General features: G+C 38.2%; 1 long non-coding RNA gene across 1 annotated transcript in view; it reads right to left on the bottom strand.

Moving 5' to 3' along the window:
* The window catches only part of LOC103099990 (uncharacterized), a 69480-nt gene extending 45459 nt beyond the window's left edge, over nt 1-24021 (bottom strand). The window contains exons 1-2 of the long non-coding RNA XR_466952.3: nt 23779-24021; nt 23480-23662 (exon numbers count right to left, since the gene is read on the bottom strand). This is a non-coding gene — a long non-coding RNA (uncharacterized LOC103099990). The remainder of the gene's footprint in view (nt 1-23479; nt 23663-23778) is intronic.
* Between the last annotated feature and the right edge of the window lie 1567 nt (nt 24022-25588).

Here is a 25588-nt window from a genome sequence, read left to right as displayed (position 1 = left end):
AGTAGTGAGGTTTTAGGTTCATTTCTTTAAAAGTCAGGCCAATTCTTTTGAGACTGTCTTTGTTTGAATGTTTATGTACCAATACCTGCCACCTTACTATAAACTAGCATGACTACTGCAGCTAATATAAAATGTGGGGCTTTTATGTGCCCCTCAAATAAAATCTGTGCCCAGAGCACACGATTATTGTTCAAAAATGATCATATTTTAATTTGTACTTCTAAGCTGTCTTAAGCTGCGTCTTATTTGCAACCTGAATTCAGACAGCTTATCTGAGATCTTTTCTTGGTCTGCAGGTCCAGAGTTTTATCACTTGGCCTAGAAATCAACCCTCTAAGTGCTTAATCTCTTTTCTTGGGATCCTCGCTATTTTGGGGGGGGGTTATTTGACCTTGTTTTCTTTAGTCTCTAACTGAGCATACTTGTCCTATTTGGAATTCCAGTAGGAATGCCCTTAGAGTGGTAGGAATGCATTGTGGAGGAAATCTTGATGGTCTTTGGAAATAGGAGCCCAGAGAAAAATTTCCTAGACTTCAAAGGAGATTATCTATAGTGCAAGGCCCTTTGCAGAAGTTTTTGTAGGACTCATGTAGAAAGCAACACCTAGAACATTTTTTAAGGAGGGAGAGAGAAAGAGAGAGAGGCAGGGGAAGGGGGGAAGGAGGGAAGGAGGGAAGGAGGGAAGGAGGGAAGGAGGGAAGGAAGGAAGGAAGGAAGGAAGGAAGGAAGGAAGGAAGGAAGGAAGGAAGGAAGGAAGGAAGGAAGGAAGGAAGGAAGGAATTACTTTTATTGTCTACTATGTGCCAGGCACTGTGAAGTGCTTTATAAATATTGTCTCATTTTTATACTCAGAATAACCTTCTGAGGTACATACTATAACTATTTTCATTATGTAAATAAGGATAGTGAGGTAGACAGGAGTTAAGTGATTTGCCTGGAGTCACACAGCTAATAAAAGTCTGAGGCTAGATTTGAACTCAAGCCTTCCTAATTCTGAGGCTCATGCTGTATTCTATTCATCACCTTGCTGCCTCTAGGTAGCTATGCATAAGGAGAGCCCTATGCATTGTGCAAGTCACTGAAAGGTTTTCACCAAGAACAGTTTGGTTTCTCACCTGTGAATAAAGAGGTGATTTCCCTTGATTCCCCTGGGGAAAAGTCCAGTATGCTTTGTAATCACTATAAGGGATTAAACTTTCCTTCTGAGATGCTCTATTTCATTTCTCTTTTTAAGTCAGCAAATAATTAAAGCCTCACTAAAGACTGTGGGTCCAGAGGAAGAAGTGGGAGAGCTTAAATAAAGGGGGAAAAGGTGGAAGGTCCTAGGCTTTACTCTTGGCTTGGTTTCCTTTCCTCCTTCTTATCAAAGGAAAAGGGCCCTTGGGCTTAAGCATAAACTTACAAATTTGAAAAGATCTGGGAGATCTGGGATATTTAATGTTTCTGAGTACTGGAATTCTAGCAAATAGAAAGCTACCAACTGCACCATGGGTGGGTGCTAATAAAACGTATGTGGACACATATAATTTTGTGAATGGCAAATAGGCTTCTTGGTTATATAACTGCAAAAGAAATAGATGGAGAAATCCAATGTACATAATGTTTTTTATATTTCCTCATTGGTTTCTGATTTTGAGGCATTTTATAAGCATTTAACTAACATTTACTGAACACCTACTACATACATGCCGGGCATTTACTAGACATTGGAGGCACAAGAGATAAAGGGGAAACATTCTGTCTTCCAGTGGGTTACATTTTTGACAACATTTATGGATGTGCATTACTTGGGAAATGTGATTACTTGGGATAAGCAGTCACTTTGGTTTCATTTTGTGACAGCAAAAGTCATTTGTGTCAGCTTCTGTTGACACTAAGCTGACTCAAAATCTGCCACTAATCAGATGAGACAAGATTGTATTCGTTTTCTTGTTTTTAGGTGAATTTTCTATCAGATAAATGGCGGGTATCATGCTATGTACATATTTCATTGCTCTTTGTTTTTAATTGTCATTTTTAAGAATGAATCTTACTCCAAGGAAAGTGTAAAAGGGGCTCCTGTTAAAAAGCACAACTCAATGCCAGCTAGAGATATTGTAGCTATGGTTGGTTCGGGGGAATTAAGGGCTTCAAGTATCATTCAAGTCCAAATGAAACAGGATCAATCACACCAAAGTGCAAAGGAAAGTGCAGTTTAAACGGGAAAAATACCAATACCAAGAACAGACAAATCATTGCTGCAATAATTCCTAACTAATTCTTAAAAATTAAACCATCACATTCAGAGGTGTATGACAAACTGGAGGGGCTGCTTTGATTTCTCCAGACTAAGCTTATAAAATTTTGGTAGATGAGTAAAAGCAATACAAAGACAAATGTAATGAAGGTTAGGAAAAGGTATTTTTACTGCTGCTATATCAAAGTCATTGTTAAAAGAAAAGGCAGAATTATTCTGGAATTACAGAAACATATACAGAAATGGAACACTACAATGCAATCTTAATGTATCTGAAAGTGGAGAGGAGAGAGAGAGAGAGAGAGAGAGAGAGAGAGAGGGAGAGAGGGGGGGAGGGAGAGAGAGAGAGAGAGAGGGAGAGAGGGAGAGAGGGGGGGAGGGAGAGAGGGAGAGAGAGAGGGAGAGAGGGAGAGGAAGAGAGAGAGGGAGATGAAGAGAGGGAAAGGGAGAGGGAGAGGGAGAGGGAAAGGGAGAGGGAGAGGGAGAGAGGGGGGAGAGAGAGGGAGAGAGGGAGAGAGGGGGAGAGGGGGAGAGGGAGAGAGATGGGGGAGAGAGAGAGAGAGAGACAGAGAGAGAGAGAGAGAGAGAGAGAGAGAGGGAGAGGGAGAGGGAGAGGGAGAGGGGGACTGTTTGTCAAAGGTATACTTAATTAGTGAATATTAAATATGATAAAACAGTGGTTTCATGATGAAAAATCAAAAGACTACATGCCAAAATCCCATTGCAATAATAATGACAAAAAGATAAACTACCATTTTTATTATGTTTTACGGTCTGCAAAGCACTTTATAAATAAATGAGGAGGTTAGACTAGCAGACCTCTTTTAAAGATGTTCAGCTTTAAATCTATGATTTCATGAACTAGAGTAGAGACTAAATGGAAAGAACTTTCTTCAAGGAGTCAGCTGAGAAAGAGAAGGTTAATCATAGGACTGACCAGAGTCAAGAGATCAGAGAAGGAAGCTATTTCTTTCTGAAGGAAAGGACAGTGACATATTTTATGTCAGGGTTGAAAGAGGAAATAGCAGAACCACTATTTGGATTGACAGTAAGGAACAAAGGAGAAACTTAGTTCTTCTTTCTATATTAAGGAAAGAGGTCAAGACAGGAATTTTGCCCTAAGGTACTACATATCTCGATGATTCATGATTCATAAGAAAGTATAGGATCTTGGTTATTGAAAGACTAGAAGTAAGAAGAGTTATTTTCAGTCAAAGGAGCAACAAGTACTTTCACTTAAAAAAGGTAACTAGGTCAGGACGTGGGAAAGACCAGAATGGACAGTTACAAACAAATGGGATAACAAGATAATACAATGACAGATAGGTAAAACCACTTATGCCATATTTCTATAGCACTTTGAGGTTTAATAAGTATGTTTCCTCACAGGAATTCTGGGAAGGGGGTACAAAGTGCATTATATTCATTTTAAAGAGAAAACCAAGACACAAAAATTGACAAAGGCCACATAACTAGTCAGTATCGGCGCCTAATCTCATGGCTCAAAAAGTCCCTGCTGGATCACACACTATACAAAAACCTTACCTCTTGTAAGAAAATTCATCAAGGCTAACGGTGTTTATTTTGTGATCATTCATGATGCTAGAAAAGGCTGAAAGGCTCTGGTGGGCATTAAGGAATGGGGTGTCATTTTTGAACTTTGTCTAGGAAACAGAAATAACATGTCTGTTGCTAAAGGGTAAACTGATATGGAAACTGGTTATCCAGCTTGGGGGGGGGGCAAGAACACTGAATTTCCTGGTGCAAAGACAGAGATGGACTGAATTAAACCCCTGTTAATGGCTATAACGAATAAGATGGCTCTTCCACCTTGATACCTTTATCAGAAGAGAAAAGACATTAAAGTAAGCGTGAAAAATCTGTAATCAGTTTGGAAGGAGCAAAATGCACACAACCATTGGACGGTAAGAGCCAGAGAAATAAGAGGAGCACATTAACACTGGTTAAGGGTCGCCCGGCCTGGGGAATCAGGTATTTCAGTGGCAGGGAATCTAAGTGACGGAGTAGCTTCAACTAGGCAAGCCCTTGCCAAGGTCCCCTTGGTTGGGGACAAGAGAGTCTCTGTCAACCTCTATTTTCCTCCTCACTAGATAAAGACTTTGTGAACTTTTAAAAGGATGGAAAATCTGGGACTTCCCACTTGTGAGTTTAAGAGTGTTTCTAGGTGGCTCCATGGGTAGAGGGCCGGGCTTAGACTATATTCTAGTCTGTGTGACCCTGGGCAAGTCATTTAACCTTCACTGTCTAGCCCTAACCACTCTTCAGGCTTGCAACCAACATCTAGGATTGATTCTAAGATAGACGTTTTAAAAAGAGAGAGGAAAAAAAGAACATCGAAGACTGTTTTTCTTATGATGAGTACCAGATAATGTGAGATAGTCACCTATGAGAGATAGGGCCAACCAGGCTATGAGAAAGCTTTTGGGTGGGTGTGTACATAAATCTCCTATGTCTTTGATTTATAACCCTTAGCACTATTTTTGTTTCATTGAAAGGATTCTGATTCTGTTGTTTGAGTCCAATTGCTGTGGGAGTATTTTAGACTAATTTAAAAAAGATAAATGAATCAAGTATGTGGTATTTCATTCATACGTTACAACTTGCTATTCCAAGGTAAAGTGGAGTATTTGGAATAAGAATACATTAAAAAGCTATGCATCATTTAAAGGGATTAAGATGCTACAGAGTTCTAAAATGTGATGTGAAATTGTAGATGTTATCCCTTAATTGCTCTCTATAATAGTTTGCAGAGTTCTTTTCAGCCAGTTACTCCTCCACAAATGTCTGTGAAGGGGAACAACAAAAAGAAAGGAAATATAAAATGGACATGAGCACAAAGGTCTCTGCTGTTTGCAATGTCTAAAAGGTAAGCTTCCTGAATGTGATCCAAAATATTCACAGTATCAGGACTTGCTTTTCTACCAAAAGTAAAATCTAAAGAAGAATGTTACCTAACTCATTCCTCTGTAGCATCCTTTGGGATGCTAAGGATTTGAGTATGACTAAAAGTTGGATATCTTGGGAACAGAAGTCCTCTGTGTTCTGATGCAAAGAGCAAAGGGACCGTCACTGAATGGACAGACTTCCTCTTGCCCTCACTAGAGAAGTAAGAAACGAACGAACTCCATAAAGGGAAAAAGACAGGCCCGTTGCCCTGTGAGAAAATAGAACACTGTAGATGTGAGGGGCCAGGGGAGTTCCTACTCTGCCTAAATCCTAACACACAAATGGACAGGAAATCCAGTGGCCCGATACAGGCACTTTCTTGTGCAAACTAATAAAGAACTTCAGTGAATTTCACTCCTCTCTTCTGATTTCTGTCTCTTCCTTTCCAGGGAGATTTAAGGCTTTAATTTTTCTTCCTATTTTGCCATTTACTCTAAGAAACTAGTTTCACTGAACTAATATGTTTGCTTATTGTGCTGCTGGCTTCTTTATGTGAGATCTTTGGGGTTAAACGTCATTTAGAGGAGGGCACTTGGAAATGCAGTACTGAGAGGGAGAGATATAATTAAATAGATATAATTATGACATTTGCAATTATAGCTGGGAGATATTTCTTGACAAAACATGGGGCTTGTAAACAGAATTAAAATATGTTATTCATCCATATTTTATAACTTCCTACCATTGGAGAAAGACACAATAAATCTGGACTAAAAACTTAGGACCAGTTTAAGCTGAAAGTAGCCCATGTGGGGAAAAGAAAGATGTGGAGTTCCTTCCTCCTATTCTGGATTCCCTTTGGCACTTCCCTTTCCTCTAATCTCATCACCATGTTGCTAACTAAAGCCTTGATTGACATCAGCTCCTTCAGACTCCTCTTTCTCTAACTGTTAGACTAGACAACTCCTTCTAATGCCTTCCTTTATAGAGGGCAGAAACTGGGCCACTCTGCATCTGCTGCTCTGCCTGCCTCTGCCACCTCTCATTAGATTGTAAGCTCCTTTGGGCAGGGTCTTTCTTTCTTTTTATTAATTGTATCCCTAGTGCTTAAGGGAAGGCTCTTAATAAATGTTTCATGGAATATCAGATTGGATTGGACTGAAAGGAAGAGTTGGGTATATAGTTGCTGGTGTGGGCCCAAAAGAGGGATTATCAATTCTTCTGCTCACCAAGCGGTATCTTGTATTCCTCACAAAAGCTAAATTTAATTTGGCTTCATTGTTAAATGGCACCATTCTAAGAAAATTGTACAATAAGCTACTTTCCAAGTATAAAAGTAGTATTACTACTGCTTCCTGCCACCTATTTAAAAAGACTTATCAACAAGTATCGAAAGATATTAAGATTACTTTCACAGCTTAATTTTGGTTTTGAATCAAAACATATCAAATTCTGTATCTATAATTTTGGCTTCTATGTTACATAAGCCAAAACTACTTTCAAGATGATAAATAAAACTGACAGCTAAATACCAAATCAATAACTTCATGTAATTTATGGATAACAAAGAGGAAAACATTCAAAATAGTCATTTCCTAAAATTTAGGTTAAATGACAGTATTAAATGCTATAATAAGTTAGGTAGGCCCTTTAAATCTTAAAGTCGACAAAAATACTTCAGGAACATTATTTGTAATAACAAAAAATTGAATAACTATAGATAGCAAAAAGTCAAGGAATAACTAAACAAATAGTTGTTTAGTAATATAATGGAGAACTACTACCACAAAAACCTATCTGTGAAGAACCTAAATGTGGAAAGGCATGGAATGATTGGATAGCAACAAAAGAAAGAAAAACTGAAAAATATATAGAAAAAGACAGAGAGAAGAGAGGTAAAAAAGAAGTAGGATGAGTTTTCTAATTAAGGTAATTTACATATTTTTATAGTGACAGAAGTTTATGTATAATGCTTTTTGCTTATGTCTTTTTTTGTTGTTTTTGAATTGCTTATTGAGGGTGTATACTCATATTTATAATTTAAACATTATATCAGCACGGTCTGAATACTTATAACAGTGACTAACTTAATTAATGCTCAGAACCTAATTAGCAAATACATCAAATTTTCATATATCATACTATAATTAGAAACCTCCTTAGTTTTCTTCCACTGTTATTGAAATTGCCAAGGTTTCCTGTTCTAAACTTCATTTTACGCCTCTTTTTGCAAATGCCCTTTTCCCCTTCTGTTCTGCACAAATATATAGTTTTGTACAAATGCATACATTCAAATTTCATCAAGGTGTGAAATGAAAAGACAAAAAAAATTCAAGGTACTGAGGATAAGACAAGAGATAAAATCAAACTATCTGAAAGTCTAAAAGACAGTCAAGAGAATTATTAGCTTTCCCTTCTGGGGGAAGCAGTGCTATAAAGTTTTGTTATTGTAGGGCAACCAGTTCAAAGTTCAATTTTTACAGTTGATGTGGGTTTCCTTTTAGATGCCTGGAAAATGACTCTGCTGACCACATCCACATTCTGAAATACTTTTTGAGAACTTCTAACCAAACTGCAGGAACTGACTCATTTAACAGTGCCTGGCCACTGCATAATCACTTTAGAATACGCCTTAGACTAGGCCCAGAATATCAAGGGTCTAAAACATGTGTCATTTATTGATGCTGATAATAATTTGTCTATTTATATGGGGGAGAAAAGGGGGAAAGTCCCAGGATACATACATTTGCAAAACAGTCTATTTCTCAATTTCAATGTATATTATTACAAGGTCTGTTGGTTCTTTCCAATTTTAAAACTCTGTTAAATAAGTCACATCCTGTTTCAGGAAGAAAAGTCTTAATTTTATATAAAAAGGTATAGAACTGAAACTATAAGTTTCCCAACATCCCTTCTGGTTATAACAGTCTAGGACTACCAAAAATTTAAATGAGAAAGAGCTTGGCTATAAGAATTATTAAAAAACAACACCACCACTACAAAACTGGGTGACTTGTACAACTGGTTCAACTACACTGTCTAGAGTTACTTGATCAGTGGCTATTAGTCAATTCAGTCAAATAACTGATAACTAGCTTACTCTTCCCCACTGGAGGGACAACCTATTAATCCAAAAGAAATAGGAAATAGAAACAAAAATACAATGAACAATTAACACTTAGATTGTCCTTTAAGGTTTACAAAGTATTTTACAGATACTGTCATTTTATCCTTGCAAACACCTTGGCATATGTAGGGGCCATGATTATCCTCATTTAAAGATGAGGAAACTGAGGCAGACAAAGCCAGAATGATTCACTCAGGGTCATACAGCTAGTAAGAGTCTGAGGTAGAATTTCAATTCAAGTCTTCCTGCCTCCAGCTCCAGCGCTTTATCCACTGTAACACCTAACTGCCTATACAATAGAAGGGAAATAGGAGTTCCATTTTGGATATGGGAAGCCATCATATCCAACTTGAAATACCTGATAGGCAATTGCTGTTTGGGATTAAGGTGGAGGGTTGTATATATACCCCTGGGAGTTATCTGCAGAGATATTAAACCCGAGATAGTTGATGAGATCAAAGAAGGAAAAGAAGAGAGCCCAGGACATAGTCTTTGGGATTTAGCCCAAGCCAAGTGTTGTGATAGAGACGATAAAGAGACTGAGGAGCAGCCAGAGAGGAGAACCGTCACAAAACAGAAAAGGAGAGACTGTACAAGAGCAGAGAGCGGTCCACAAAGAAATAAAGCAATTCTGGAGAGAGCGGTTTCGGTTGGGTGAAGAAATAAGAAGCCAGATTGCAATGAGCTGAGTGAGAGGAAAGGAAGTGGAGTCAATGAATAGATACAGCTTCTTCTAGGAGTCTGGCTAAGAAAGGGAATGGAGATATACTGAACAAAAACTGAATAGATGGTGCCCTCCAGGGAATATATACATAGGAAGCAGGGAAGGAGTCAATTCAAGATTACAGAATGGGAGAGTGATTGAGAGGGCTGGAGTATAATAAAGGCCAAGTAAGGAGGCTAAATGATATAAATTTGTAGTGTCCTGTTCAGCAGCAAGTCAGTAGGAGTAAAGGAAAGGGATAGACGAGTGGGAATATAAATTAAGTTTGTGATTATTTTTACAAATTCCTATTTTTTTTTTAATATAAGAGATTCACAACTTGGTTGTATTGTAATAGCAAGGTTAATTCCTTTTCTGAGCTTTCATTCAAGAAAACATAAATACACTAATACACACACACACACAAAACAAGAGGGTTTTTTTTTTAATGTATCAGTCAAGAAGAGTGTATTTGGGATTTGCAACATTTTTTTTCTTTTCTAGCAATTGTTATAAGGAACTGAAAAGGGGTTATTAAAAGGATAAATAATGAAGGTAATGATCTACCATATTTGTACCTTGGATGTTTGGCATTTCTTCCTATTTGATCTTTTGGTATCTCAAAAGTTAAGGCATCTGGGTCCATTCTCCACCATTTTATGATCTATAGTAATACTGCCCTTCATTGCTTGGAATGCTGACTTAAATGTGTAGATTAATGATGGCATGTTATCTAACATTTTGCTACTTTTGTCTATGAATTTTTAGAAAATAATATGCATACTGATCTAAATGCAATTCATATTGCTTCATTTTTCCCCATTGTTTATGTAAATTATTTCTAATTTTATAGGCTAAGACCTCTTCTTAATATATCATTGAAGATGGCAAGCTGTCATGTCTTGACAAAGACGTCAAGCTTTTTGGATGAGTGTAAACCTCAATAGTGGATGAAGGAATTGCACAAATATTGTATGATGATCAACTGTGAGAGACTTGGCTACCAACGATCCAGGGCAATTCTGAGGGACTTATGACAAAAAATGCCTGTCCTCCTCCAGAAAAAGAATTGTAGGAGTTGGAATGCTGATCAAAGCATACTGTTTTCCACTTTAATTCGTGTTTTTATTTTGGGGGTTTGGCTTTATATGAGTATTCTCTTACAACAATGGAGATAGCTTTTGCCTGATATACATATATAACCCAGGTGAAATTGCTTACTATCTCCAGGAGGTGGGAGAAAGACAATTTGGATCTCATAATGTCAGAAAATATATGTGGAAAATTGTTATTACATGGAATTGGGAAAATAAAATATCTTTAAAAAATAAATTGCAGAGAACTACAAGTCATTTACTAGACAGGGTCAAATAAGTTCACAGGCTTAAAAAAAAAAAGAGGAACTCAGCCTGATTTTAATTGGATGACTTTTAGTACAAGTCATATGTTTGGGTTTTTTAACAAGTAGACAGAGAAGATATTAAATTTGAAGTTATTTATAATGTGGGCTTGTAAATCTCCTGGTTTGGAGTAAAAAGGTATAACATCAGTAATAAGTAAGTGGATCTAGATTCCTCAAGAGTTCCATGAAAAGTATAAAAAGCCCAATTTAATTTCAGGGAGCATGCTTCACTGGATCTGTGATATCCATGTTGATGTTCTTAACAGTATTCCAGAAGGCTAAATCCCATAAAAGATTTATCTGCCTCCCTACTCACCCCTGCACTTTCCTCCAGAAGGAACGTCTTTCTGTCTTTGTATTTTAACATTCTATGGGTGCTAGTACAGAATTCAGGCTATCTATTGTCCTTCATCTTTGCTACATAGTTAATCTACCTCCTTTTCCTATCATACTTCTTGGATGTTAATAAATTCTCAAAGGTTCATAAATCTTTCTCAGGAAGGGCCCTGAAAGGTCAACTCTCTTATTTTAGAGATGAGAAACTGAGGCTTGAGAAATAAATGATTTCTTCCAGGCTACCTAGGTATAAGCAATAGAGATGGGATTTGAACCCAAGAGTTCTGCCCAAGATTCATTACTCATGGTTCCATATCATTGGTAATATGTTACCACCTAGTCATCAAGTGACTCCTTTGGGGTCACTAATAATTTTGATTCTTCTAGAATTATAGAACTCCATGGCTCAAAGTCAAAGAAAAACACTGAGTTTAAAAAGGTAAGTGTGTGTCAGGGAGATATTTGAGATTGTTGTGAAATTTTTGAAAGCACTGAAAAATAAAATGTCAAGATATCTGAAAAAAAGGGAAGGTAGCAAATAAATAGGGAAAAAAGATGAATGATATTATTCCAACAAAGGCAACTGAAAAGACTTCAATTAAAAGCTGACCCATGAGAAAAACTACTTTCTCATCTCTTTTTTGCATGAGATGAATATACACATATATCAAGGGTATATAGGATAAAAACATAAGAGGGAAACAGACTTTGGGGAAATAATATTCCATAGTATGACACATCTTCAGTTGCAGAAATGACTAAAAAGTATGGATGATATAAGATCCTGCTGTATTTATTTGGTGATTATTTTTTAAAACATTTTACTTAACAGAGAGAAAGCCAGTGTCTTAAGGACTCTTCTCCAGGAAGGTGTCTACCCTGCAAACATTTTGATCCCATACTTTTTCTTGACAGATGTAAGCACAGATATAATTGGCCAATATGAAGTGAAGTATAAAATGAAGAGTGAGTACTCTATAAAAGGAATTTGTTCCTTCAGGAACTCCTATAAAAGGTCTTCCCCACATCGATGATACCTGGCCCAGAGTCTAAATCTAAGAGGAACAGCAGTGATGTTATCCAGATGCTCTTATTTAAAGGTAACAGAGTGTAGGCTACATCAAGCCCCAAGCTCTAGATCAAGATTCAATCCCTCCAACAATCCCCACAGAAAAAAATCCAAATGGATATGAGTAACAGACTTCAACAATCAAGAGAAGCGAAGCTGAAACAGTAGGTTGAAACATTCTTGAGTCTCCACATTTGTATTCATGAGTTCTTCTGTGTAGGAAGACAACAGTTAAACTTTAGATAAAGAAAGAAACTTTTCCCTTACCTACCAATTGTTTCTCCATCCCATAGACAGGATAAGGGAGACAATACTACAATGGAAAGAAAAAAAGAATTGGAAGATGGGGACACTTGGATTCTAGTTCTGATTTGTGTAGCCAGTCCATTCGATGCTTCTCCAGTCTAATACCTGGGTTAATAAAAGACACAGAAATGAATCTAGTTTTGTCATTAAAAAGGGTCTTCAATGGTCAGTAGTGCATTTTTCAAACAGCAAGGAATGCAGCGCTGTGTTTTAAAGTCAGAGTCATTCATTGCTTTCCTGTGTATTAATGGAACATGGACAACTACAAAAATGTCTGTATGGTGATAATAAAAATGTCTCTATTTCATTGTTTCACAAAAGTTGTTAGCTGAAACCCTTCTTCACACAGGCATGGCTTTTCACATATGTATCTATTAGTAGTCTGAAAAGTTCATCATAAATTTGACAAAGAGCAGAGGAGGAATATTTCACTTCCATTTTGGTTACACTTGGAAAAAAATACAATTTATTTTCCAAAACAAATTTCTACCAAACTTTGATGTCTTCCCATCCGTTTCTTATGTTGATGTTTTAGGAATAAAAGAAATGGTTCCAAAAACTTTAAAAATCCGCCACTCTTCACATCATTTCCCAACCACAATTAAAAAAAAAAGAATACAAAGAAAAACATTTTGTCCATATCACTCCAGTCTGTTCTCCTACCCCCACCACCACCTACTCCACCTCCTTGCTTTGAAAGAGCAACCATGGCAGCGGCAGCCGCCAGCATTGGCTGCTTGGGGGCTTTAAGGATATCAGACAGTGGAATGTGCTTTGTCCCTGCCAGGGCTAAGGAGGGAGAGTAACAAGGACTCGCCTACCCTCCCTCCTTCCCTGATACCTTTCTCTAATGTCCCCAAGGCAGGGACAATGAGTGAGAGAACCACCGTTAGTTAAGCAGGCACAAACACGCTGCAGACTCCAAGGTCCTTCTGAGAGGTCCCCAGGAGTGATCTCAGGGATGCTCTTTTTACCTACAGATCAGCTGATCTTCAGCCTGCCACCGGAGGCTCTCCACAAGCTACCTTCAGCTCCTAACTCATGTGATGCAGCTTTCTGTCCCTTGGTTCAGAAGAATGCATGCTGCAGTGGGTTTCACACTGCTTGGTGGGGACGAACAAAGATTGGAATCTGGTGCCGGGGGGAATAGATGCGTGGCATAAACACGCAATCCACATCTGAGAAGAACACGCTGGTCTCCACCGCGGCGGCGGGGGGGAGTCAGCCAATACAGGGTGGGAAGACAAGGCTGCAGGTCATCCTTTCTGAGAGAGTCGACGGCAGAGCTCGTCACCTCCACTGTGCCTCTCGTACACTAGCTATTATACTGGACGTCGCTGGTGCCCCTGGGAACACGGAGGGTGCTCTTTCCCTCACATCACCTAGTGCCCAGCGGGCGCCTCTGATGCTTGGATGCCAGGGCAGCGACCGGCCAAGTCTTGCCTCCTCCCTTTTCCATCTGTGTGGGAAACAAGCCCAGAGGGAGGGTAGTTCTCCTTACCGATCTTATTTTATTCTCTTTCCTCCCAAAGGCCCCTCTTCTGAAATTCCCCATGTCCCTCTCTCCTGTAGGCACCGATGCCACCTTCTAGATGCTCACCTTCTGGGTGACCTCAGTGCTACCTGTAACTCCTCATTCCTCCTCATCCCACACATGCAATCAGCCGCCCAATCTGATGCTGCCACTCCATGTCTCTCCTTACTTAGCTGGCCCTCGAGGCCATCCTCATCAGCTCTCTCCTGGAGTACTCCATAGTCTAATTCCTCTTCCTCCATCTCTCAGTGGCTGCTCCAGGGGACACCGTGATTTCCCTAAAGCGCAGGCCTATTTCAACCAATGTGCACGTTGTATAAGGAAGGGAACTATCAGTACAACAGCACATGCACTCAGATTAACCATTTATAGCCCAGACTTGGCAAGGAGCCTCATTCTTGCCCTACTCAGCGGCCCGGCTACCTTGGCCAAACCGTACTCATGCTGGGAGTTACGGGCTCAAGACTTGGCTATGCCATGAGGGTGCCACTTTAGGTCTCTCTCCATCACAGAGTTAATTCTGCTTTGGGGAGAAAGATTCTCGCAGCGTTTGCCACGATAGCTCCTGGGGCTCTCCAGAAGTGTGTCTCCCATTCATACAAAGCTAATCACAATGGCACCACGAACGCTTAAAAACAACACATTCCTTCTTATGGTTCCAAGGCAGAAGAGGAGTAAGGCTAGGCCATGGGGGTTAAGTGGCCAGGATCACACAGCTAAGAGAGTGTCTGAGGCCACATTTGAACCCAGGACCTCCCGTCTCCAGGCCTGGCTCCTGAGTCACTGGGTCGCCTAGCTGCCTTAACCATGAGCTCAAATAGGAAACAACTAAAGGGTAAGTGAAAGTGGGAATAATCAAACATTACAATTATGCACAGGAAGGCAAAAGGGTGAATCATCATCACAAGACAGTTTACCCATGAACGTGGATTACACCCTAGCATCAATGGGTGTAATAGAGTCATAATAAAGGATGGGTAAGCACAGAAACCTGGCGAGCCCCTGGATTGGGAGACTTGTGTGCAGGGGAACTTACAAGTAGGGAACCAGAATTTGATGGCCTGGCTGCCATCGGGAACAATTTGCATCTAAAAATCACTTCTTTTTCACTGTTCCCTGTCTGGTCCTCACCATTTTTGCCGTTGGGCAAAAACCACTGCTCTTAAGCTAACGAGGCAAGAGGATACTTTGGCCAACACAAACTTAAAATCTCTCTCTGTGTCTCGGTCTCTTTGTATTGCTTTTGTTCAGTCACAACAGTCCCCTTAAGCCTCCTCATTGCAAAGCAGCTCAAGTAGGCAGTCAAGTCCAGCCAGCTCTTCATTCAACAGAATTCTGCTTCTCCCAGTCAATTTTTAGGCAAGGCAAGGCTTCTTCTCCAATAAATATAATTCGCGGCAAAACAGATGGAAAGCCTATTTTTTGTCTTGTTTCTCCAGCATCCGCCTCCCCATCAAGCCCCAGGAGCCCCAGGCCAGACAACTCTACACAGCAGGAGGAGGGATCTCTTCGCCGATCAGCCAATCAGCAGGCTCCTGGAGAGCGGATGAAAAACTAGCGGTCTCCATTGGAAGCAGCTCCGTCGGAGTCTTCTTGCCTGGCTTCTCTCCGCTCTGCTTACACTTTCTGGCTCGAGCTTCTGGTCCTGAGTCTTGCCTCCAAGGTCTCGTGCTTCCAATCGGAGCCTCCTCAAGTTGTAACATCTCTGAATTAGGCGGTAAAGCGCAGCCCCGTCACCTTTCTGTCTCGCATGTCCCCGGAGGTCGGTGATCGGCTCCATAATGTTGTCGGCTTTACAGCCTTTAAGATTCCGACGAGCACAAGTAAACGTGCCGATGGACTAAGGCTTTGAGGCTGCCTTTGCCCGTCCCTTGCTTTCGAGCGGGCCCTCATCAACATTAGATCGCAGAGGCCAAGTTTCTTCAATCACAAGTTTTCTGCCTCTTTGCATTAAAATGGCATTTTCTATACACGAAGGGGAAGTAACTGAAGACACATTTGGGGTTCCTGCTTAAGTGCGTTCGGTGGTTTGTTACCTTAAAACCCGCCCTATGTCTTAGAGTCAACACTTTGTATTGGTTCCAAAGCAGAAGGGCAATGAATTTAAATTTTAAATGCTTTTATTGGTAGGGGTGTGCAGTTCAAAGTGTTTGGAGGCTAATCATCCCACACCAAAAATATCTAAAGAACGGAAACCTATTGGGAAGTTAAAGACCAATCTTAATGAAAACATCACATTTTTCAGGCACATTAAAAATAGTCAAGGATCTAAGGATAGCTAGTTGGCTCAGTAGTTAGAGAGCCAGGCCTGGAGATGGGAGGTGCTGGGTTCAAATCTGGCCTCGGACACTGCCTAGATGTGTGTCCCAGGGCAAGTCACTTCATCTCCATTACCTAGCCCTGACTGCTCTTCTGCTTTGGAACTGATTAGTATTCACTCTTAAGCCAGGAGGTAAGGGTTCAAACAAATAAACAAAAAAATCATTTATCTTCCCTTTCCTTATTCAACTGATTTATAAATAGGAGCAATTCCCATTGTGAGGCCTAGATGAAAATGTTCATTTTTAAAGAAAAATTCACAGAATATGAATAAAGACATGTCAGGACATCTACATGCTAATTAGCTAAGATTACTTTATTTCTTTATTAAATGTCAGTAAGTCTCAAAGTTGAAAGAAGATTGTGGAAGAAACGCTCCAAATCCCAAAGCACAGTGTTGAAAGATACCTTGCATAGATCATCCAATCCAACTTTCATCTTATACATAAAGAAAGTGAGATAGAATTTAATATGATTGTACTCAAGATCAAACAGCTGGTAAAGCAGGAAAGCAGGGACCAGAACTTGGGCTTCCAGTCATCATGCCTCCTACTCCTCTCACCTAAAACCCAATTCTAGGGTGAAAATATTTGGGGGAAAAGTAGGGGAAATTATACTAGTAAATCTGGTAGTATATAAATTCTCAAACCGAAAACCAGGAATTCCCCTATAATATACTGCCTAATTGATTATAAATGACTAAAATAGATCCACTTAAACTGTGAGATAAGCAGAAAACGTCATCTGTGTATTTCAAAATCAAGTGTATTTTACAGTGCAAATAAAAAAAAAAATTCAGACTTTCAACTTCACTCACTTGGACAGACCATGGTGTTTCCCCTCCAGTAAGTACTTTCTATATGTTAGTTAGTCATCACGAAAGCAGTGATACAAACTAGAATGGGGCCATAAGTTTCAGGTATTAAAAGAAGGAAATCAGCCATGAAAGAAGTCAAGTAATACACCAGTAAACGTTTTCAAAGGAATTGAAACATGATCCATAGCACTGGCATGATGATGGTTCCTTGAGTTTCTACTGCTCATTGCCATTCAACAAAACAGATGAAAAACATGGGAAAGACTGAAAGATTTCAGTTAGAGTGATTTCTGAAAACAATCTGTAAAAATCTCTGCCAAAATCCTGTGTGAATCTAATGTAACATTTTATAGTTTTCAGTGATCTGGTCCCTTTTCTTCATCCCCCAAACTTTTTATTTATGAAACTATTCAACTCAATTAAGATTTAAGGCAGAAAAGCTTTCTTCTTATACACACCCAACCTAAAAGGGGTTTATTACAAAAGTACCATTCTGATTTTCTGCTTTGCAACCTTTAATTAATTAAATGATGTTAGACTTTCAGTATAATCCTTCGGTTCTGCCGAGCTAATCTTTGGTAAAAGATATTAAGATCCGTCATCACCATAAGCACAATAATAATAGCTAACATTTTTACATCTCTAACTTTTGCAAAGAACTTCACATATGTTATCTCATCTGATTCTTACTATCCTATGAGGCAGGTACTGCTAACCATTCCCATTTTACAATTGAGGAGACTAAGCTAGAGAAATGAAGAGATTTGTCCAGGATCACAAATCTATGTCTGAGGCATGATTTGAACTTAGTTCTTCTTGACATTCAACACGCTATCCATTCTGCTACCTACTTTGCTAAAAAAAAATTGGTTATTTTTCATGGAAGGTTAGGATATCCATGTTTAGGAAAATAGCTATTATTTTAAGGTAGCAGTTTCTTTTCAATAAAACTTTTTAATTATTTTTTTATCATTGCCTTTGCTTATTTCTAGTGATTATTTGCTATAAAAAAGTCCAAAACAGACATTATATAATAGCACACAAATATATCTAAAATATTTCAATTTCTATATTATTCCAATTTACATAATACCCAAAATATTAAAAAATTAATTTTCAGACGTCATGACTTTTTAGAATAAAAACCTATATATAAAGTATATACTTAATATATGCATGTGTCCAATATACATGTATATATAGTGTGTTTATATATATATATACAATATACACATTCATATAAAGCATATACTATGACATTGTTTATAAATGGCAAGACATTTGGGCACATATTTTAAATGATCTCCTAATACCAAGATGGTTTTTACTAGAAACTTGAATACATTTAAGAACTTAACATAATGGGTTAAAGGTTGAGAATTTAGAAACTTGAGTCAGGAAATGCCAAGGCTTAGATTACTTACATTCCTTAATATAGCATTTAGAGCAATTTTTGCATTAATTTCCCAAGATTTTTTTTAAAGCGGGAGAATGGATGAGTGGAAAAGGATTGTATTTTTTCTTCTAAAGGACATTAAAAACGCCTCAAAAACTCTACCTTAATCTAAGTCAGCCTATGAAATCCCCAAATGTTTTATTCTTATATACTCTTACTTATTATTCTGAATCCTTATGACTTTAGATATACTTTTATAACTCCTTATTCAATTTTGGCATTGTTCCCTCTCTCTATAGAAAGTGTTATTTCTACTAGATTTGAAACTTACAGTTTTAACATTTAGAATTATACAAAGTTACTTTTTGAGAAAGAAAAATAACTTCCACATTAAATGTGATCTAAGAGCAAGAAAAACCTAGCAGACAAAAACAGTTTCAATTAGTTATAACAATCTGTGATTTGTGACAGTGGGAGGGAGAATCAGTGGCAGTTGTGGGGCGCAGGAGGCATAAGACTAATTCTTTCTTAAGTTCATTTGAGGCTAAAGAACTGCTAAGCATTATTTGCTTGAAAAAAAAAAGGCAAATTTTAAAGATCTCACTTTCTTTTTTTTTGCTCAATCTTACCTTTATCTCCTAGCAACCTTAGGCATACCACCTCATCTGAGTGATGAAGATTGTGTGTGTGAAATTATATGCCTCTGCAAGGTTTAGTTTCCTCATCTGGACAATTGCCAAAGCACTAGTAAAATTCCCATGATTTACTATGAGGTTGAAATCATATAATAGTATGTAAAGTATTGCTAACTTTAAAAATCTGATCACATAAATTAACTATTATTGCACAAGTCAATCTCTGATCTCAGTTGCCTCATCTGTAAAGTGAATTAGATTAGATAATCTCTAAAATTCCTTTCAGATCTAAATCTTTAATCTCAGGGTCATCAGAATAATCATCATCTAATTTTTAAAAAAATTTAGAGCACTCAACAATCAGTATCTAAAGACCACTCTAAAACAGATGTCTAACTTTAATTTTCCAAATAAAAAGGTAATTTGTCAGCCCAATAAAAACTTGCTTAGAAACTTATAATGGCATTTATAATTTTAATATCCTCAATATTGCAAACAGTAAACATGAGATAGAGTTGAATGCCAATGCTTTTATATGGTTTTAATAAGTACTTCAGAGCTATGCCAAAAGTGTCTTTCTGAAGGTATATAAATTAATACATAGTTTTTCCTCAGATTTGAGTCATAGCTATGTTTTATAATCATCTGCCATGAATTACTAAATTGAAACCAAGAAAAACTACATGGCTACTAGAAGACAAAAAGTGGTTCTGAATGTTTCATGTTATTTGGTGTGGGAGGAGGACATCCCATATTTCTCCACCATCACCAAAACAATTATTCTTCCACATTCTCCCCTTTCTTTCTTCCAAATTAAAGACAGACCCTGTGTCTTCAATCTACATTCAGGAAAGAACCTGAAGTAGATTTTGGAGAAAGACAGAATTTGCTGTTAAATAAAAGGATTCTCCTGGGGGAGGAGGAGAGAGAAAAAAAGTTTTTTTCTTTCCCCAAGAAGACATATTGATTTTTAGAAACACTTATATTTTGGAAACAGCCTGATGGGATCAAAGAAAAACAATGACCATGAAGAGCCATTTTCAAAACATTCAAGGATAGCTCACTCTTGGTTATGAATAATGGGGGGGGGGGCACCAGGAATCACATGAACAAGTGAAACCTACTTATTTCTGTAAAGACTTCTAACAGCTTCCTCTCCAAATGCTTGATCAGAAAGTGAATAATTCGATGCCCATTTCCTTTGACTTTCCACTCTCTTGAGGTGTGAATGAGCCATGAAATGGGAGTAAGATTATGAAAAAACAGGTTCAGGAATGAAAAATGGTTAGGGAGGCATGAGTCTTACAATATACAAGATCAAAGATTAGGCCCACAAAGAGTCCATTTAGTCCAACCCCCTTATTTTCAAGATTTCGAGATAACAAAGTTGATGAGCAGTAGAGGTAGGATTTGAACCTAGCATCTTAAAACTCCAACTCTAGGCCTCTTTCCACTATATCACAATGCATTACTCCTTGCTTACAACGCTAAGCTCCAGTTCCCTGAAATCTAAAACAAAAACCTTTTCACTTCTGTAAAAATATGTATAGTCAATCTCCCGACTTCTTTTCCAAGGCAAACAATTTTCACCATATTTCAACACTTACAAAAAAGGTACCCTTGAGGATGAGACAATTTAAAGTCATGATATTCTTAACATACTAAATAGTATCTTATTTAATATTTAAAAAATCTCTTCCTCTGGAAAGCACATAAGGGAAGCCAAATGACCAATGAACAAAGATTCTTTCAGGACCTCTTGGAAAAGACTGCACCTCAGAATAACAGAGGGGAGATGCATAAATGTTATATAAAGTGGTAAACCATACTGCTACCAAAGGAATTCCCCCCATACCACATTTTAAGGAAATCTTTTCAGATGTTGAAGTCACACCATAATCAGTTCAAGATGTTCCCCCTGACAGTTAACATGGGAGAAAAGACTTTCGGCTACTGAGCACATTTTTCTACTACCTTTCTTATCCCTTAAATCTCTCTCTTGCACTTTCCCTCATTTTCCTGATTCCCTCTTCTACTGGCCTTCATTTAGTTCTTAGACTCCCAAACTATACCATTCTGCAGGTAATTTTATTTTCAGGGAAGTTGGTAGAAAAACATAAGCCACACACATGGGTTAGGTGCCGTTTCCCCAGCCTCATCTTGCCCCTTTCCCCATTGATCTCTCACCCAATGAGGCTGCTGTGGGAGGTCTGAATGACATTTCCACAATGAATGCTTATAGCTATATTTCAAAACACCCAACTACCCCGTTGCCATAGGAACAATATTATAACGCTTAATTTGGTTGCACTAAATAAATGATCATTTGTTTCCTCTGTGATTGAAGGCCTCCCCCAAATATGTATGCTTAAATGCAACATTTAATCGGGCATAGATGACATGCACCACATTAAAATCAATGAAAGGGACAGCCAGATGGGGGTAAATGTTTATATGGCTAATTAGTACATGTAGTAGAAGAGGGGAGTCATAATGGAGAAGGTAGATAGATGAATGCTCTCTTTTCCTACACACGTGTTTAAACACAGAGAATCCACCCAGAATGATATCACTAGATGCCTAAATGGACCCAAAGGCAGAATTAAAGTGTTTCTCATAATGGTGTTCATTTTACGTTGTATTAATTGAATTGTATTAATAAGAATTTTATATTTATATATATATATAAATATATATAATTGTATTAATAAGAAATAACTGAAAAAAGATGGTTAGACATAATAGGATGCAAACACGTCCAGTGGGACCCAGTAAGGCACACTTTAAAGTGATTCAAACAAGTATTTCCAAATCGATGAGTAAAAGCCTAGAGGACAGTGAGACTTGATCAGCCAGTGGGAGAAGGAGCTCTATTAAAACATGAAGAAATGAAACATACAGCAATGAATCATTCGTGAGTTATCACAAATCACTAGTTTGATGAATAAACTTGCTACAAACTTCTTACTTCCATCACTGTCAAAAAACTAAAGGACTTCAACACTCCTGTACTTTGGACAAGCAGGCACAATGTTTCCAGGTGTTCCGTCAGCCACACCTTAAATAAAATCAATTGTGATATACAATAGGTTGTATCACATTCTTTCTGATTTGCTGGAGAACCGTGCCCTGAAGAGGAATGCTTATCTGAAAAGTCTTTCTTTTATTGCTTCTCTTATTAGACATTTCCACTACCCCCCCCCCCACTAATAAATCTAGTCACACAAAACTCTTGAGTTCTATTTTTATGAAAGCATTATTCAAAACATTTTCCAAAGCTGGGGGCTGGAGAGGGGTGAGGAGGAAGGGGAGGAGAGGTAAAGTTGTGTTCCTTCTCTTTCCTTACCCTACCATCTTCCCTAACCCTTGTTATATTGTCAATATATTTAATATGTAATTGCAATATGATAAAATCTTCTCAGAAAAAGCATTTAAGTCCTTGAAACTATGTTCCCATAATAGAAGAAGAGCCATTATTTCATAGTAAACTTTTCAAATTTAATTATGGTAAGAAAAAGCACACACACACACCCCTTGCCAAGCAAATCAATCTTTCATTTTTTTGTTGTTATATCTTTCCTGTCACACAAACACAATTTTAAAATTTAAAATCCAAAAGAAACAATATTTTTGCATTTAGTATTTTAGTCTTTGATTATGTATAAGGAGATCACGTGATTAGGCCTACTGACCAATAAGAAAGTATACCCATCATTCTTATTCTCTTTTCCTCTTATAGTCAACCATTTTGGCACAATCATTCATATTAAATCATATGAAGAAATCAATTAGGGTAAAATACAAAAATGCAATTCCTTACAGCACTAGAAAAAAAAAGCTCTTAATACTATATCCTGAAAATGCTTATTTTTCTCTGGAAACTTTCAAAACTAGGGCTTAAAAATGGTTCAAGTTCTATGAGAGACAGACAGACAGACAGAGACAGACAGAGAGCAGAGAGAGAGAAGGAGATGGGGGGAGAGAGAGAGAGAGAGAGAGAGAGAGAGAGAGAGAGAGAGAGAGAGAGAGAGAGAGAGAGAGAGAGAGAGAGAGAACATTAAAGATAACATTCTAAGATGAGATGAACTATACAGAAGGGGGAAAAAACACTTTTTGGGTCTAACCAAAGGTACATATCCACAAATTGGAACAATATCAAAATTCAATGCATAGATAATTAAAAAGACCCCCCACACACACACATCAATCCATTAATCACAACCAGAATAAATTTATCCAAATACCTTATGTGATCTGTTATTTATTAAATATTTTCATTAGATACTTACATGTAAAGAAGAATACTAGTAGCCTAGCCCTAAAGAAACACACTCCTATTGGCATATTGCATACTCATTGGGCAGATTGGGTACATAAAAGACGTTTTTTTGCTACCATTTTACAGAAAGATTCATTGGATTATCTGTTTTTCCCTACCCTTTAAAATCATCTCCTCACATTAAATGTACTCAAACTTTAAAAAGTAACACAGTTGATCTTTTTCTTAATTGCTTGATTTTGTTCCCTTATTATTTTATATTCTTGCACTAACTACCCTTAAAAAATAATTCCTCCCCCGTGCTTTTGTGTTCTTGGCTTTTACAGAGTTATTAGGAATCTGCAAACAATTTTACAACTCTAACATGCACCAGATGATATCCATTAGTAGGCAATGCCATTTTTTTCACTTACCCATTCTGGATAAAGCATTATTTCCTGGGGACAATGCTGCAGCTTCCGTTAGCTAGAAACTCTCTCTTCCCCACTAGATCAATCTTCACCAGGAGATAAAAAGCTTTGTTTCAGATCCTTAGGAACTCCCCGCCCCCCCTCCACAGAAGTCCTCCAAAGTAAGAAGCTATCAGCGTTTCATTCCTGTGACAAAACAAAGGAGAAGGAAAAAAGGAATAAGTCCACACAAGTTCCTGGCAAAGATCTCCAACAGCATTCTTCCTAGTTTAATCAGTAAACAATCTTAAAGTGACAGTTACCAGTCCCTAAAAGCCAGAGATTAATCCAATCAGCCGCGACTGGCTTCCCTGCCTAGCACTGGCCTGGTCACTCGGCGGCACTGATAACTTTTTATCACATGTTGCTGAATCACTCTCTTCTCAATGTTACAACATACGTGTAACTGAAGCCTGGAGGAGAGTTAGCTTCAGTTAAGCCCCAGCTCTGGGAGCTCTTATAGAGAACCGCCAATTAGCTGATGACCAATCACAGCCTGCGACTAGAACCGGAGTCACATGATAGGGCAAGTCCCCATGGCTGCAAAATTTCTGAATTACTGGGGTTACACAAAGGACACTCCATGGGGAGGGGCGGGGAAGGAGTAAACTCAACTCGAAAACGCCCAGGCTGAGGCAGCTCCTCAGCCCTATAAAGCAGGAAACACCCTAGCCTCACACAGACTGAGCTACGTTCACAACTAGCCCTTAGAGGCACGTCTGGGCCCGAGATGGGGGCTTGTAAATCTACTTCAGAAACCAACTTATTCCACGTGTTCTCCTTCATCATGTTTCTAAAATCTTATTTTTCAAAAGCATTAAGAGACTGAATCCACATAGCATTCGCTGTGCCCTTCCCCATTTTTTGGATTCCGGAAGGATATTAGGTCAAATGTAGATATTTTTTTCAGCCAGAAGTATTTATTTCAAGTGGCTTTAATAAATCTGGGACAAGTAACTGATTGGTACACAGTAACTAACAAAGCATCCGCTACAGAAGCAATTCTGAACTTTTCTTCAAACACGAGGGCAACGCTGGGCATAATAATGAAATCTTTCTCTATTTAAATACGTAAAAATGATGTCTTTTTTCATTATGAATGTTCTCTGATTTATCAAATGTTTCAGGTAAACCTTGAACCACTAACAAATCCGCATCTCCCCAAAATAATACGCCGAAGGGTTTCGTAGTTGTTCTCATTCTATCGTCAAGCCACTGAATAGGGCTGGTTTCAAATTCGGTCTCTGCTTCATGGCTCACATCTGAGATTCTGAGACTCTGACTGTAAAACAGCAGCAGGTAGTTTCCTTGAATTAGAGAAGAACCCTGGTGCTGGCTGCCATTCCCGATTTCTGGTGTGAAGGGCTATGTCAGAAAAACCAGGCACGATTACTTCAACTCCCTAAACCCCACCCCTTTGGTTCCACGAACAAGGGTGTCTTTTAAAAAAAGGGGTGAAAGGGCTCCTGTAGATATGACTCAGTCATATTATTACACAGTGACTGGAGTGGATCCTTGAAATATAGTGAAAGTTACAGACAGTAAAGCTAAATATAGAGTCATCTGAAAATGTCTTCTGATTAGTTTCCTACATTTGGATATGTAGAGGAAAGTCTTAGAACTGCTTTGGGAAAGTAGTTACAGTTTCTTTTTCTGGCCACAATTTTACAAGTGCCGAGACATCTAAAATGTCTAGTCCATATATCACCATTAAGTATATTTTGCATATTAAATTTATATTACTACATTTATGCAGCATTTTTAATCACCAGTTAAGTGATTTAATAACATTTGGAAAATTTCATTTTATATTTCATTTTCTACTGGTTTAAAAATGACAACCCTAACCTTTTTCATAGCTTACTTTGCTGTATTTTAAAAATAGAACTGAAAACTTTCCCAGAGTTATTTAATTTCTTTACAATAGGCATCTAGGTAACGCATTCTGGAAACATGTAATTACTCCTCCCCTAAGGAGGCACTATGTTGCTGAGGAAAAAGCACTCGTTCTGCAGTCAGGCTGTAGGTTCAAATCCTGTCTCTAATGCTTCCCACTTTGGGCCCGTTATTTAG

The sequence above is a fragment of the Monodelphis domestica genome, chromosome 4 (genome assembly GCF_027887165.1).
Source record: "Monodelphis domestica isolate mMonDom1 chromosome 4, mMonDom1.pri, whole genome shotgun sequence".
NCBI classification, from domain to species: domain Eukaryota; kingdom Metazoa; phylum Chordata; class Mammalia; order Didelphimorphia; family Didelphidae; genus Monodelphis; species Monodelphis domestica.
This window is presented reverse-complemented; position numbering and strand designations above follow the sequence as displayed.